Source organism: Myotis brandtii, unplaced genomic scaffold (assembly GCF_000412655.1).
Source record: "Myotis brandtii unplaced genomic scaffold, ASM41265v1 scaffold536, whole genome shotgun sequence".
Lineage (NCBI taxonomy): Eukaryota > Metazoa > Chordata > Mammalia > Chiroptera > Vespertilionidae > Myotis > Myotis brandtii.
This window is the reverse complement of record NW_005369967.1, coordinates 3,114,710-3,130,822: the sequence shown is the minus strand read 5'-3', so window position 1 is coordinate 3,130,822 and position 16,113 is coordinate 3,114,710. Positions and strand designations below refer to the sequence as shown.

The following is a 16,113-nucleotide window of genomic DNA, read 5'->3' as shown; positions in this document are numbered from 1 at the left end:
GCGACCGGAGGCTGGCGAGTGGGGATGGGGTGCCTTGGGGGCGGCTCCCCGAAACCCGGCTCAGGGAAGGAGGGGAGCGGTCTGGCGTCCCCGCTCGCCTTCTGCCTCCGCGTCCCTGTTCCTACATGGAGAGGCACGGGGGCCGGAGGCCGGCTGGACGTGGCGCTTCGCCTCCCCCAGGCCGGTCCGGAGTGATTTTCTAATTTGCGTCAGTGGGCAGCTGGCCAGAGGCGCCCGGGATGAGGGCACAGCGTGGGCCTGTCTGCACGATGAGCAGGCGAAGTGACACGGGGCGTGCAGTCCAGTGTGGGGGAGCAGAGATAAGCCCTGTGATCACTTCACGGTGAACCTTCTGGGGTTTCTCTAGAGCTGACTTGACTTTTCCACCCCAGATCGTTGTCTCATTGACCAGGCAGATGTTGGCCCTAGATCACCCCCGGGAGAAACCGGATAGTCCGCTTCAAGGCATACCCCGAAAAAAAGCCTTCTCCCCCCCCCCCCCCAGTGCCCCAAATCCCAAAGGCAGAATGGGGGAGGCCCCTTTAAAACCTGCCCGTTCCCCCCTATGGCTTCCTCTGTAGTTCTGTCACCTTTCCAGACTGATGTGTTCCAACACAGGTGTCCCAGACTCAGGGAGACTGGCCCGGTAGGGCACATGCAGAATCAGCCAGTGAGTGCAACAACAATCCATGTCTCCTCCCTCTCTTCCCCTCCCTCCCTCTTTAAAATCAATAAATGTTAAAACATACAACAGATTTATTAAGACATCATTCACATGCCATACAGTTCACCCATTTAAAGTTAACACTTTTTAAAAAGCACTAAAAAGTTGCCTCCATTCTCTACCAGTTATAGTTACCCTTGTTGAGGACCTTCCTCTACGTCTTAAATGAACTCCATTTTCTCTAGTCTTGGCCAGTTCATTTCCTTTATCTTGATTTTAGTCCTTTCCCACAGGGCAGGCTCTGACAAACTTGGTTCTAGGCCAGTGGTTCTCAGCCTGTGGGTCGCGACCCCTTTGGGGGTCGAACGACCCTTTCACAGGGGTCGCCTAAGACCATCGGAAAACACATATATAATTACATATTGCTTTTGTGATTAATCACTATGCTTTAATTATGTTCAATTTGTAACAATGAAAATACATCCTGCATATCAGATATTTACATTACGATTCATAACAGTAGCAAAATTACAGTTATGAAGTAGCAACGAAAATAATTTTATGGTTGGGGGTCACCACAACATGAGGAACTGTATTGAAGGGTCGCGGCATTAGGAAGGTTGAGAACCACTGTTAGGCACTGGTTTCTTGCTTTTCAAGGTCTGAGCTGCCCCTAGCCACCGGTACTTTCTGGGTTCCAGCCGTCTTTGCCCCTAAGCCTCATACTTCCTTTAGCCCAGTTCTTCCTGTTTCCTTTTTATCTACTCCTGCCCTGTTTTTAGTCCTTCCGGCTGGCTTTTCCACCCACTCCTCCAGTTTAGCTCAGATAGACTTTAGCTTTTCTTATTTGTTCCCAGAACATAGAATTTTCCTTAAAAGCCTGTTAAGCTATTCAGCTTCATTATGAGTACAACTTATGCTAACAGAATGTTCCTCCTGTTTGCTTCAGATAAGGAAGCCGCCTTTGGGAATAATAAATACAGCTTAACTTGTTAAAGCTACTTAAATTTTGTTATGGAGAGTCTGTCAGGAATCTTTCCATGTTTAAAACTATTTATAGTGTCATGTTTACATTTTATCTATCACTGTCCTTGAGCAGTGTAGCACGTGAGGGAGGGGCACAGTATTTTGAGGTTAATGCTGTCCATCCCTAATGCTTCAGGATAAGGTGGGTGGGAGGCCAGACTCTAGGATGGTAATGAGATTCTTTTTAATGCATTTTGTACTTATATCTTGTCTGGATTGGTTAAAGCCCTCAGAAAGTGATGATTAAAATGATCGTTCAGAGTTTGTTCATTGTTCTCATTTCCTAAGTGTTTAGGCAGGCTCACAATTCTTGTAACTGACATACTATTTTATAGAATTAAATTAGACCTAGGACAAAGTAATATTTGCATGATTCCTGTGGCTTTATAAAATGCTATTTGTTAAGGATATGTCATTGCTTTTTGTTCTAACAGTTAGCTCTCCTTCCAGGGTACAATGAAGCCAGTAGATATTAAGAGTAAACTGGAGAAATCAGGAAGGAGAAAAGGCACTCTGCTGGGAAGAGAGTGTGACAGCAACAATTGGCAGAGTACTTTTTCCTTTCTGACATTTTAAAACATTAAAATATTTTAACCTAAAATATTTTTTATTGTTGATCAGAAAAAGGTATTACTGTGATATTATGTAAGGCAGTGTAGATAGCATAGTGACATGGTTAAAATCACTGCTTCGTCACTTAATGTGTGACCTTAAGTTGCTGAGCCCCTCTGTGTCTATTTCCTGATCTATGCAGTGGGAATACCAGCACCTACCTGAAGGGCTGTTGTAGGAACCACATTAGGCAAAGTTTAGGTTGGGAGCTAAACAGAGTACCAGCCTCTCAGAGAAAATTCCGAGTTTGGTTTCTCTCCCCTTCGTACTTGTGGTGTCATTATTAGCTGATACTTGTTTTTACAGTATTGGTAATGAACTTGTGCAAATGGGGCAGGCAGGATAGTTTGTGACCTTTTGATGTGGAATGAGGAGGCACAATGTGGTGTGGAGGGAGCCTGGAATTTGGTGCCACATGACAGGAATTGGAGGCTCTACCAGTCACAAATGGTAAGAAGGCAAGTCCCTCCTTCAACATCTGTACAATGGGGTTCGTAAATTGCTCTCACTACCTAACAGGGCAGTAGTATTCAATGAAATGTTATATGTGAAGGTACTTTGTAAACTGCATGGGTTTGAGTGAACATTACTATTTATAAGGACCAGTTTATACTTGATGCTTGCAGTCTCAGAATATTTATGTGTTAATTTTTTGAGGGTCAAAGAAAACTGTATGTTTAAGTCCTGCTTACGAAAGATCAAGGATATTGTACACATATTTAAGGATATCCTAAATTTACCTTTTAAGTCTTTGGTTTCATCTAGTACTTTCCATTGCCTTCATTGCCTCCCTTTATGCTTCTCCTTTTCTCTAGAGTGGAGTTCTTTATGTGTTTGCTCAAGGTGTCTTTTTTCTCTGGGAAGAAGATGAATACTTTGGGATCTGATTGGGAGACCAATCAGGATGTAGCTCTGTGTATCTGAGTTGGATTGTAACTCTGCCTCCTATTTATAACTGGGATAACTAGTTTATTTCTATTTCACATGGGCCTCTGACTTTAGTGATCATTTTAAGTGTCCACAGTTATATAGAGAGATTAAGAGCATGAACCCTGGAGTCAGGCAAAGGGGCGGGGGCGGGGGGCGGGATTGAGGGGAGGTAGTGGTGAATATTGAGCGCAACTACTTGCTAACTGGGTCACCTTTGACTAGTCATTTATCCTGTTTCCTCATCCATATAATAAGTTGTGGTGAGGATTGAATGAAATAACATTTGTAAAGTTCTTCCTTAGCACAAGGGTTTAGCCCCTGCTGTTGCTCTAGTTGCTACTGCAACTGTTAAAATTTTTGTTTAACTTGAAGCTCACAAAAAGCTTTTAAGAGATTGACACCAGTAACACCTAACATTTATGGCAGAGTACAAAGTGAAAAAATTGAGAAAGATCTTTTTTAAAAAAATAATTCTTTATTGTTGAAGGTATTACATATGTCTCCTTTTTCCCCCAGAGAAAGATCTTGTTAAGTGAACTATTAAAAATGCTTTGTGAATAAGCTTAACCCCAGTGTCATCAAAGCATATTTTAAGTATCAAATAATAGCTATGATAATAACTATATGCTTAATTTGAACCCATTAATTATCTTTTCCTGTAGCCCAGTCATTAGTTATATCACATTTTATAGAATCAATTAAAAATAAAATTTACCTAAGAGGATATTACCTATAGGTAAAGTGTTTGGCTTGAGCCAGTTACAGTTTGACTGATAAAACTCATGAGTTTAATTAAAATGAATTTCTTGATCCAGTGGTGAGTTTATCAGGAGAAATGTGGCTATTGGTAAGGCAGATTTCCGACTTTGAAAAGCTTTCACAGTAGTTTGTTGACAAAGTGATTAGGGAATCAATTCTTGGGTTTTCTTCTGGGCTTTTCTATTTACTGATAGTTCATTGTTTTGAAGGAGTTAAATTTTATTCTTTGGTCTATTTATTAGTTCAACAAGCAGTATAAGGGCATACTATTTATAAGACAGGAGCTATGAGAGGATCAGAGATAATGAATCGGGTATAAATCATGCTCTCAAGAAGCTTGCATTTAGGAGCATTTACTTCTCATTTGTAACAGTGCATGACTCTTTAATTTTTCCCCTCTACTTTATGATACTTTAATAGATATCTGTTTTTTTGGTACTTAACATAGTAAAAATCCTCTTGCCTATGAGCTTCAATGGAAAAGAAAGTAAGGCTCATAGAGATGGCCTTGGAGGACAGTCCCATGATAAATTATATAGATCATGTGATAAGGATAAGGTAACATGGATATTTATAGAGACACATTATTTTTCCCACTTGTTTTCCAGTCAGCTAAGTGATACCTATCAAAGATTGTCAAATTTACAATTATGCCCTGGTTTGTCACCTCTGCTTTAAAATAACCTAGTGAGGCTTAATCGATGACCACCAGTCTCATTAGACATTATTAGCACATCAAAAAGTTGTCTTTGTGTTCATATTGTTCAAAGGATCATCACTGACTTGACTTACACCGATGTGTTTTTGTTGTTGTTTCTGTTAATCTTCGAGAGGATATTTTTTCCATTGATTTTTTAGAGAGAGTGATAGGGAGGGGGAGAAACAGAGAGAAACATCGATGTGAGAGAGACACATTGATTGGTTGCCTCCTGCATGTGTCCCAGATTGAGCCTGCACTAACGTATGTGCCCATGACTGGACTTGAACCCAAGACCCTTCAGTCCACGGGCCCACGCTAAACACTGACCAAACTGGGTAGAGCCACCAATGTGGTTGTTTATTAAGAGTTCCTAAGAGTGGCAGCTCTCATTTACCATATTGAAAGAGGTGTCAGCCAGGTGCAAGTTTGTGCTTATTCACTGATAATTGATAGATTTGGTTGTCAGGTACAGCTGGAATGATTCAGATCAGGGAAACTTTATTGACCAGTAAAATTTGAGACACAAATGGATACTGCTTTCTGAATGCTGAGTTACAAAGTGGATGCATTTCTTTTTAAAAATTTTTTATTTTTTATTTTTTCCCCATCACCATTTATCCCCCCCATACCCTCCTCCACCTCCCCTCTGTCCCCCACACAGTCATCACACTATTGTCCATGTCCATGAGTTTTTTTTTTGCATTTATTTTCTCATGCATTGCTAAAAAAAATGTGATTTTAATCCTTTTTTCTTTTTTCATAGTTTCAAGAAAGAAGTAGCTTTTCTTATTGTTTTAGTCTGAATTTATACCCTAGTATACTCAAGGGTAGAACTAAAAGCCTTTTGAGTTTAAAGGAACTAAACCCCTAATTCAAATGGAGATTAAGAAGGAATCAATTCTGTTATTAATTTTTGGTGCCCTATATTATATTGTTTCTTATAATTAAAGAACTGAGTATTAATCTTTTAGGATTAACCCTTAGGTTATTGTGAGAATATGAACTTAAATTTCTTATCTACTTAATTCTGTCCTATAAAAAATTTTTATTTTAAATTATAAGGATTAGGTTATTATTTGCCAAAGTTTGGGTATGTAAGCAGATTTTTAGGTGATACTGAATTAATATTTAAATTTTAATGGTTAGTACATTTATTTTTATACCTATTAGAAAAGTTAGCATGTATAACATATTTTTAATGAATTTATTGCTTAAGGTATGATTAAATTTTTAAAAATCAATTTAAAGAAAAATAATGGTGTATGTGTTATTCAGATAAAGCAAAATTCAAAAGATGATTGAGATTGAAGCTTGGGAAATATTACATTAGGTAGCTTTTTTTATATCTTCTTTCTTCCTCATTGAATCAGGGATGGAATGATCTTCATTTTATGGAAGAAGAGTGGAGCAATAGAAAAATGACTTATCCAGAGCTGCCCAGTTAGTTAGTCTTTGGCAGTCAGGACCTTCTCAGTAGGGCTCATTGCTCCCAGGAAGGGGCTGTTTCTAAGTTGCCTTTTTATATGTTTCTCCCCCCCACCTTTTTTTTTCTTATAGGGCAGGCCAGTTTTTCTGGATCTTTTTTTAAAGAATTAAAAGTTGGCCCTAGCCAGTTTGGCGCAGTGGATAGAGCGTCGGCCTGCGGACTGAAAGGTCCTGGGTTCGATTCCGACCAAGGGCACATGCCCGGGCTTAAAAATCAATTTAAAGAAAAATAATGGTGTATGTGTTATTCAGATAAAGCAAAATTCAAAAGATGATTGAGATTGAAGCTTGGGAAATATTACATTAGGTAACCTTTTTTATATCTTCTTTCTTCCTCATTGAATCAGGGATGGAATGATCTTCATTTTATGGAAGAAGAGTGGAGCAATAGAAAAATGACTTATCCAGAGCTGCCCAGTTAGTTAGTCTTTGGCAGTCAGGACCTTCTCAGTAGGGCTCATTGCTCCCAGGAAGGGGCTGTTTCTAAGTTGCCTTTTTATATGTTTCTTCCCCCCCCCCCCCCCTTTTTTTTTTCTTATAGGGCAGGCCAGTTTTTCTGGATCTTTTTTAAAGAATTAAAAGTTGAATGCGCCCTAGTCAGTTTGGCTCAGTGGATAGAGTGTTGAGGGCTGGAGGTGCCACTTGTCCCCTGGGCATCGAGTCTAAGAGGGCTCAGCCTTGTTTCTCACACCACATATGCCGTACCTACTAATACCATCCCAACATACCCATCACATGCCATCATGCATGTAGAGAAACGCATCAGTATGCCCCTGGAGGCATCTACACACGCCAATACAGACTGCACGTGTGCATAGGGGCCTGTCAAACATGCAGAGATGTGCCATCACATGCAGAATGTGCAGACTGAAGGGTCCCGGGTTCAATTCCAGTCAAGGGCACATGCCCGGGTTGTGGGCTCCATCCCCAGTGTGGGGTGTGCAGGAGGCAACCGTTCAGTGATTCTCTCTCATCATTGATGGTTCTATCTCTCTCTCCCTCTCTGAAATCAAGAAAAATATATTTTAAAAATAATAAAATTAAATTAAAAAAAATAAAAGTTGAATGCTAGCAATTTCTGAGCACATGTATAATTCTAGTTGCTCCTCTTAGATGATAAATTGTATTTCTGTGTTTTGCTGTACATTTAACTTGGTCCACACAAGTATCTTCTGTTTATTTATTCATTAAAAATATTTGATGTGAACTTATTATGTGTGCCTCTTTAATCATAATAACTATAAGACTTATTTTTTTTAACATTTATTTAGCATGTAATGTGTACCAGGCCCTCTGTTAAACCACTTTATATGTCTTATTTGCCACTTTAAAAATAGCCAGTATTATCTGCAGTCTAGAAAGACAAAGGAATTTGAAGGGTTTGTATTAATTGTCATAACTAAGTGCCGAAGAATCAAGGAAGGACCTTAATAAAGGACTGCTGAGGGTTCTATAATACAGAGAACAGGTAGAGCATTAGTGGAAAAAATAGATACTACAATACATTGTTTCTGGTTAAAATGAAATGAAATATAATTTTAGGGATAAAAAATATTTTTATTACCTTGGTCTTTGTAGAAAATTTCGTTCCAATAGGTGCTTCCCAAATTTTTGTTCTTTTCAGCTTTAATACTTACAAGGCACCACTGCCAACATAACAAAAGCTTCCTAAAACTTAACTCTCATTTTCTCACATCCCCTGCTGACCCCTCAAAAATCTACAGTGCTCCCCAGTGTCTATCAATTGAGACATTACTGTTTATAAAATAAGTGTTTACCAATAAAAATAGCTAATATTTGATCATGTTATTTATCAAATATTATTTGGGGGCGTTTCATATGTCAGGCATATTTACATACATGAGTACATCTAAATACTTAATAGAATCTTTCCTAAGGTACGGATAGTACTATTTTTCTTTTTTGAGATTAAAAAAAATTTTTTTTAAATTGATTTCAAAGAGGAAGAGAGAGGGAGAGATAGAAACAACAATGATGAGAAAGAATCATTGATTGGCTGCCTCCTGCCTGCTCCCTACTGGAGATTGAGCCCACAACCTGAGCGTGTGCCCTGACTGGGAATCGAACCATGATCTCCTGGTTCATAGGTTGATGCTTAACCACTGAGCCACACCAGATGAGCAGTCCTATTTTTTTATTTTACATCTGAGGAAACTGAGGCTTAGAGAAGTTAAGTAACTTTGAAAATGTCTATAATTCGTGGTGGAACTGGATTTCCAGCCTGGGTCTGCATTAGCTCCAAGACATGCTGCTGTCTGCTCTGAAATTTGTAGAATGTTATGTACATTTAAAAAGTATTGATTTCCCCCCTGCATTCTCATCTCTTGATGCTGTAACTCTGATACTTTACTAGCTGCTTTTTAAAAATCCCTTCATGAGGGAGTAGATCAGTGACCTTGGAGCCAGTAAGCACTGTTCTGGTCACAGCTACTATACTCACCCCTCAAGCAGGTTTCTCTTGGTGCTAGAAATCACTTCACCTGGGATTGGTCTTGGCAGTCATCTAAAGTCTCCTTTTTATATTTTGTGTATATCCACACTTGCTTACATAAACCATGTGACTAATTTCACACTGGGTTAACCTCACCTACTTTAGTCTAAGAGTAAGTAAGGCTCTGGTTACCAAGTTGGTGGTGGTTCTACATTAGCCCAACTAAAAGTACAAACAAATATATATGTATTTACTGAGCCGGTAGTTTGAGTTTGATATCTGCTGAAAGCATGCTGATTGAGTACATTTGGCTGAATGTCAATCAACAGAAATATGTATCTTTCCTCATAATTATACATGGGGAGGAAATATCTGTGCCTGAGGCACAGATGAATAATGTGGTTCAGAATAGAGTGCTTCTCAGACGAAGGTTTAAATAGTGTCACATGGGATTATTTGCCCAGAGAGTGCACTCACTTGGCAAGTCATTTGGAAGCACTTTTCCACAGATACAGTATCATAAAGAGCGATATAACTCCTAGACCAGATGATAAGCCTGTTTACTCCTTAATGAACTGGAAGTATTGTGTTCTTGCAAGTAAAATTTACTTCTGGCATCAGCACCTTCATTATGTTTCTGTGAAAATGAAGGCATTTCATTTCCAAGGTTATTCACTGATGGGTGAACAAGGAGGGTTGCTCTTTAAGTTCAGCTCTTTAAAAAAAAAAATGTTTTAATTGATTTTGGAGAGAGGAAGGGAGAGGGGGAAAGAGGTAGAAACATTGATGAGACAAACGTCAACATCGATTGTCTGCCTCCTGCATGCCCCATACTGGGGATTGAGCCCTCACCCTGGGCATGTGCCCTCACTGGGAATCAACTGGTGATCTGTTGGTGCATGGGTCGACACTCAACTACTAGGCCACACTGGCTGGGCTCACAACAATTTTTCTAAATCAAGGGATTTAGGGAAAGACATGATAGTAGTATTTTGTCACTTTAGTTGTCTACACTTCCCATGCCTTGATATCCATATTTTATTGCCACCTTCCTCATTCTTTGCACTTTGCAGTGTTGAATACCGAGATTCTATCATGTACCTCTCAGGATACAGAGTTGATATACATTGGAGATCATGTCCATGTGCTTTGAGTGCCATTTTCCTATTGGGGCCAGTTTTAATATGGAAGTAATATTCCAGGGCTGAGACATGTAGGAATCAAATAGAAAATGGCATTCGAGGAGATTGACAGGTTTAAAATAGATCCAAATTGCAGAGATGATGGTGGTGGAAAGGCAGTTTCCCATCCCACCACCCCCTTTTATTTTAATCCTCATGGGAGGAGTAAGGATATCTTTTATATTGATTTTTAGGGAGAGTGGAAGGGAGAGGGGAGAGAGAAACATTGACCTAAGAAAGACACATCGATTGGTTGCCTCCTGCTCACAGCTCGACCAGGCCCCAGATTTGAACCTATAACCCTTCTTCCCTTTTGCCTTTGCTGTGACCCCTGCTGGTTGATAAGGTGAGATAAGATTACTTTATATGTTTGATAAGGTAGCTTGCTCTATAGGTCCCCTGCCTGTCTTGCTGCCTGCTGGGATCCTTCATAATTAAGGTCCATATATCCTGGTTCACTTGGGACCATCGCAATTGTCCCACTACAATTAGTGCGCTTTTCATTCTTAAAAGATAAATAATTTTTTAGAAAAGGTACTAGTTTGGATGATAAGGTGGTTTGGTTTTGTTTTGATATTAGAGAGAGAGAGAGAGAAAGGGAGGAAGACAGACAGAAAAACATTGATTTGTTAATTCTGTGAGCCCTGACCAGGGATGGAACCCGCAACCTTGGTACTCAGCCTTGCTATTATGAGTAAGTTATATGGCCACTTACGCAAAATATCCCAGCTGTCTGGTACTCTGGTAAAACCAAAGCCCTAGTCTCTTAACTTTTCCTGTTCACCATTGAATGCCTCTGGTGGAAAAGCCTCCAAGCCTCCATTCTCCCTATATTGCTGCCACTTTTAAGGTACTGGATTGAGCCTGAGAGGCATTATTTGTCCTCATCTTCTTATTAGAAAGCGAGTAAAACTGTTAAGAAAATGTTAAATCCAGGTACACACTCCCTCTTGGGAGCATGCTGAGCCTTTTCCTCCCTCCTCTTTTTCCCCCAAGGCCCAATTCCTTTGCCTTTCTCCTAAACTCCAAGGGCCCTTATTTTGTTTGTGTAACTTGTTTCCTAAGTCTATGAAGCCCAGCTGGCCAACTTCTACTACCTCTGTAACTTTCTAAATAAACTTTTTCTTAGAATTTGAAAAGAAAAAAGAGAGAAGAAAAGAAAATGTTAACTCCAAAGACTTGAGTTACCACTTTTTCCCTGTATACCTACCTCTTACAGTTCTTCTGTTCACCGTACATTCTTTCTTTTTTTTTTTTTTTAAGTCTTCCTGTGGTTGGCTGTTTTTCAAAGAGTTGATTTTGATGAAAGGTGTTTTGAGGAATGATTCTCCACTAAGTGGAATTTCTTTTCTGAGGTGCTTTTAACTAGAAGTGGATATGCTATTGATATTAAAACCAAGGCATAGTTTTGTGGATTATCTATCCAGCACATTTGGAGTATAGATTGGCCCTGAGAAGGGTTTTCAGGAATTGTAGTTTTTCTGATAGATGGCCAGTTGGCTCTGGAATGTCTTTCATGTTGTGGAATGTCATCAATAAAGAAGTTACAGAAATCTGGGCTGGAGTCCTGATTTCCCCATTCTCACTTTGTGATCTTATGCTACTGATCTTCTGTCTCTATTGAATCATAGAATTTTATTGCTGGAACGGACTAATGATGAAGCCTTTAATTTTACATAAAAGGACACAAAGGAGCAAAGAGGTAAAGTGATTTTTCCAGCATCTCACTCTGTACAATCAGGATTAAAATGTGGGTCTTCTGACCTGGTCCCTCAGTAGGGAAAGTTATGAGGTCTAGTAAAGTGTGGCTTACTCTGCTAGTACTTTTGATATGAGGTTTCATTGTTCCTGAACATGGTTGCTTTGATTAAGTGGGTGGTGTTTCATTGTTTTACAGATGAGTAAGTAGAGATTTTCCAGGGTGGAGGCAGACTGTCACTCTGGCTGGGTCTCCAGTTTTAATTCTCAGCCTGTCTATACTTCCTTACTTTGGAAAGTCTGTTTCCTTCCAAGAACATTACTCAGGAGGAGGGATTTTTTGCAAATCCAGATGCCTGTCAGGATCTTGTTACATAACTTCCCTCATTCTGAATTTCCATTCAAATCTTGTATTTAAATTCCAGTTGAATCTTTTGTGTTACTTAAGGCCAAGTGACTAATTGGAACCTTTGAGATTGTAATATTTTTTGTTTTGTTTTGTTTTGTTTTACAGGTGCTGTAACAATGTTTGATGGCCTAGTGCAGATATCTTAATCACTTTCTGCCGTAGATGTCTGATGTATGTGTTTTGCCTTAGACATTACTAGCAAGAAACAACCAAAATTTGCATGTTTGGGAACCTACTTCAAGCAGCCTTGATTTAGTTTCAGAGTTGACATCTCTGTTTATACCTTCCCAGAAGGACCAAGAAAGCATTGGGGCCTGCATTGGTTCAATCTTTTTAGAATTGCCCAAGAAGAGAAAAGAAGGCCTTATTATATTGTTATGTTGTTTTTGTTTTGTTTTGATTTGATTTGAGAGAGAGAGAAATACCAATTTGTTGTTCCACTTATTTATGCACTCATTGGTTGTTTCTTGTATGAGTCCTGGAGATTGAACCTGCAACCTTGGGTATCAGAACGATGCTTTAACCAGCTGAGCTACCTGGCCAGGGCTTGTTAATGTTTTTATTTATTTATTTATTTTAAAATATGTTTTTGTTTTGTTTTTTAAATATATTTTATTGATTTTTTTTTTTTTTTTACAGAGAGGAAGGGAGAGAGATAGAGAGTTAGAAACATCAATGAGTTAGAAACATTGATCAGCTGCCTCCTGCACACCTCCCACTGGGGATGTGCCCGCAACCAAGGTACACGCCCTTGACCGGAATCAAACCTGGGACCTTTCAGTCCACAGGCTGACACTCTATCCACTGAGCCAAACCGGTTAGGGCTAAAATATGTTTTTATTGATTTGAGAGAAAGAGGAAGGAAGAAGGAGAAAGAGAGAAATATTGATGTGAGAAAGAAACATTGATCGGCTGCCTCCTACTGGGGATCAAGCCCACAACCAGGGCATGTATCCTGACTGGGAATCTAGCCAATAATGACCTTTTGGTACATGGGATGACACTCAACCAACTGAGCTACACCAGCCAGGGCATTGTTAATGTTCTTTATGGAAGGAATTTTGCAAAAGTCAGGCAAGCAGTGTTCTTATTGAAAAAAACCTGAAAAATCAGAACCTGCTTAGAATGAATGAAGAGCATATGTGATATAATTAGGGGTGAGCATATTGTCCAGGTTAGTTGTCTATGGCAAAAGAAGAGGGACTGGACATAGCGGCAGTCTGTGGTGTGGAGTACCTTTCTTTCTTCTGTTTTTTTGGAATACCTTTCAATGCATCATCTACTACCTTAATAACCTCTCTGCAAATTCTTACTATTGTTGAGGCCTGAGAATCTGTTGTGTTGTTGTTGTGTATGTGTGTGCTCTTCTTGCTCTATTTGAGGAGCTTTTGTTTTTGGACATTTCACTAATTCCATACTTTACCATTGAGAATTTCCTGTTGAATCATACAAGTAATCAGAATATGGCACTTATAAGATAGGCTTCCCACTTATAAGTTTTAAAAATATCATGTATTAATTATCATGTGTTGATTAATTTGGAAAATAAAGATATTTAAAGGAAGTAAGAAGTGTTCCACCTACTCAGGATGACCATTTTTTAACACATGGGAAATATTCTAGCCTTTTTGTATGCATATGTGCATATTTTAAAAATAAAATTGGAATTAGGCCATCTGCCGTTCTATAACTTTCCTCTTACATAATATTAACATTTTCATGGGTCATTGAATATTCTTGAAAAGCAGTTTCTCAACCTCAACAGTATTTACATGTTGGGTTGGATAATTCCTTGTTATGAGGGCTGTCCTGTGCATTGTAGGGTGTTTAGCAGCATCCCTGGCCTTTAATCAGTATATGCCAAATAGCATCTCCCTAGTTGTGACAACCAGAAATTTCTTGGGACATTGCCAAATGCTCCCTGGTTAGCAAAATCACTCTGGTTGAGAACTGTTGTTCTAAAGCAAAACTTCTCAAACTCTTTGGTCTTAGGAAAAGTTTACATTTTTAAAAATCATCGAAGACCTCAAAGAATTTCTGTTTATGTGGGTCATATTTACTGATTTTTATTGTATTAAAATTTAAAGCTGAGAAAGTTTAAAAGTTTATTTAAAAATAGCAGTAATAGCCCTAACCGGTTTGGCTCAATGGATAGAGCGTCGGCCTGCGGACTGAAAGGTCCCAGGTTCGATTCCAGTCAAGGGCATGTACCTTGGTTGCAGGCACATCCCCAGTAGGGAGTGTGCGGGAGGCGGCTGATCGATGTTTCTCTCTCATCGATGTTTCTAACTCTCTATCCCTCTCCTTTCCTCTCTGTAAGAAATCAATAAAAATATATAAAAAAAAAATAGCAGTAATAGTTCTGGCCAGTGTGGCTCAGTTGGTTGAATGTCCTCCCATGCACCAAGAGATTGGATTCCTAGTCAGGGCACATGCCTGGATTATTGGCTTGATCCCCAGTAGGGGAGGGGACATACAGGAGGCAGCCAATCAATGATTTTCTCTCATCATTGATGTTTCTATCCCTCTCTCCCTCTCTCTGAAATAAAACCTTTTTTTAAAGAGATCTACTTATTTTTTTTTAAAGGTGGCTTTTAGTAAAAGCATAGCAATAATAAATTTTATATTAATAACATTTTAAATAACTTCTAAAATAAAATATAGTGACAAGAGTAGCATTGTTATACTTTTTCAAATTTCTTTAATATAATAAATGTTATGAAGACATTTATGTTTACTCTATTGTGAAATATTGGTTTATCTGATGTGTATATGAAGAAAATTTAGCCTTAAACAGATGTGTAATTAGAAAAGGGGAAGAGTATTTGAATGCCTTATCAAATAATTGTGTATGTTCTTCTTTGATACTCTATCAAAACTCAACAAGTGGAAATTTCTTAAAGATTAGTTGCAATGTATAATCTAAAACCACATCAGAGGACTTTTCGTAGTCTGTTACATTAAAAATTATTAGTCTGTCTTTAAAGCCTTCCCCTCAGGTTGCTGGTTTCTCTTGAAAAATTGGAACATCAGGCAACTTGGAGCCTGCATTCCTCTATGGCAGGGGTGAGGAACCATTGGCCTGCGGGCCATGTAAGGCCCCAGAAATCATTTGGTCTGGCCTTGCCAAGCCATTTAGGGTGAGTTAATTAAGTGTTTGACCGAATATAGCAGGCTAACTTTTTTTAGTATATTTTTATTGATTTCAGAGAGGAAGGGAGAGGGAGAGAGAGATAGAAACATCAATGATGAGAGAGAATCATTGATTGGCTTTTTCCTAGCAGACTAATTTTTAAATTGATAGTTTTGTATGGTCTGCAAATAATGTTATAAATATCCAAATGGCCCTTGGCAGAAAAATGGTTCCCCACCCCTGCTCTATGGCAATAACTGGCTGGAGATGAGTAGTGGTTTGTCCTTTAAAAAGGGTTGAGTAGCCCTGGCCAGCCTTGCTCAGTGGTTAGCTGGGGGTGTGTGTGTAGGGGGCAACCAATTGATGTGTCTCTCTCACATCAGTGTTTCTTTCTCTCCCACTCCCTCCCTCCTTTCCACTCTCTCTCTCTCTGAAAAGCAATTGGAAAAATACCCTCAGATGAGGATTAACAAAAATAAAAATAAAGAAAAGGGGTTGTGTATTCTCCAGTATGCCATTTTATCTGGTAGCTTTGCTGCCTGGCCCCTGTTGTATTTGAGAGGCTGGGTTGTATCTTGGTAAGGAGCAATCTCTGGAGTCAGACGACCTAGTTCAGATCCCAGCTCACATTCTTATTGTTTTGTATCTTCAGGTTATTTAGCTTTTCTGTAGTTTCACCTGGATAAAAAGGGTAACAATACCTGCTTCATAGGCTTGGTAAAGGATTAGAAGAGTCCTATGTATTGTTTTATAACCTCATGCATCATCAGTCATTTAGAAGATATTGGTTCGCTGAGTCATGCCCATTTTTCAAATCTTGACACGTTTCACTATATATTTTAAGAAATCAGCCCTATCAGTGTGGCTCAATGGTTGAGTGTTGACCTGTGAACCAAGAGGTCATGGTTTCATTCCTGGTCAGGGTACATGCCTGGGTTTCGGGTTCTATCTCCAATAGGGGGTGTGTAGGAGGCAGCCAATGGATGTTTCTCTTTCATCATTGATGTTTCTCTCTCTTTCCCAACCCCTTCCTCTCTTTGAAATCAATAAAAACATTGCTTTTC

General features: G+C 39.1%; 1 protein-coding gene and 1 long non-coding RNA gene across 4 annotated transcripts in view; one reads left to right on the top strand and one right to left on the bottom strand.

The window, feature by feature from the left end:
* DCAF5 (DDB1 and CUL4 associated factor 5) overlaps positions 1–16,113 on the top strand; it is a 98,079-nt gene that overhangs the window by 1,081 nt on the left and 80,885 nt on the right. The window contains exon 1 of one of the 3 annotated variants that reach the window (XM_014549134.1): positions 11,435–11,511. The exons of the other annotated variants lie outside the window; for them this stretch is intronic. The gene's annotated coding sequence lies outside the window, so the exon portion shown is untranslated. Of the gene's footprint in view, positions 1–11,434; positions 11,512–16,113 lie in introns of those variants that run through there. 3 annotated transcript variants of the gene reach the window in all.
* Positions 13,277–16,113, bottom strand: part of LOC106728111 — a 12,756-nt gene continuing 9,919 nt past the window's right edge. The window contains exon 4 of the long non-coding RNA XR_001364362.1: positions 13,277–13,287. This is a non-coding gene — a long non-coding RNA (uncharacterized LOC106728111). The remainder of the gene's footprint in view (positions 13,288–16,113) is intronic.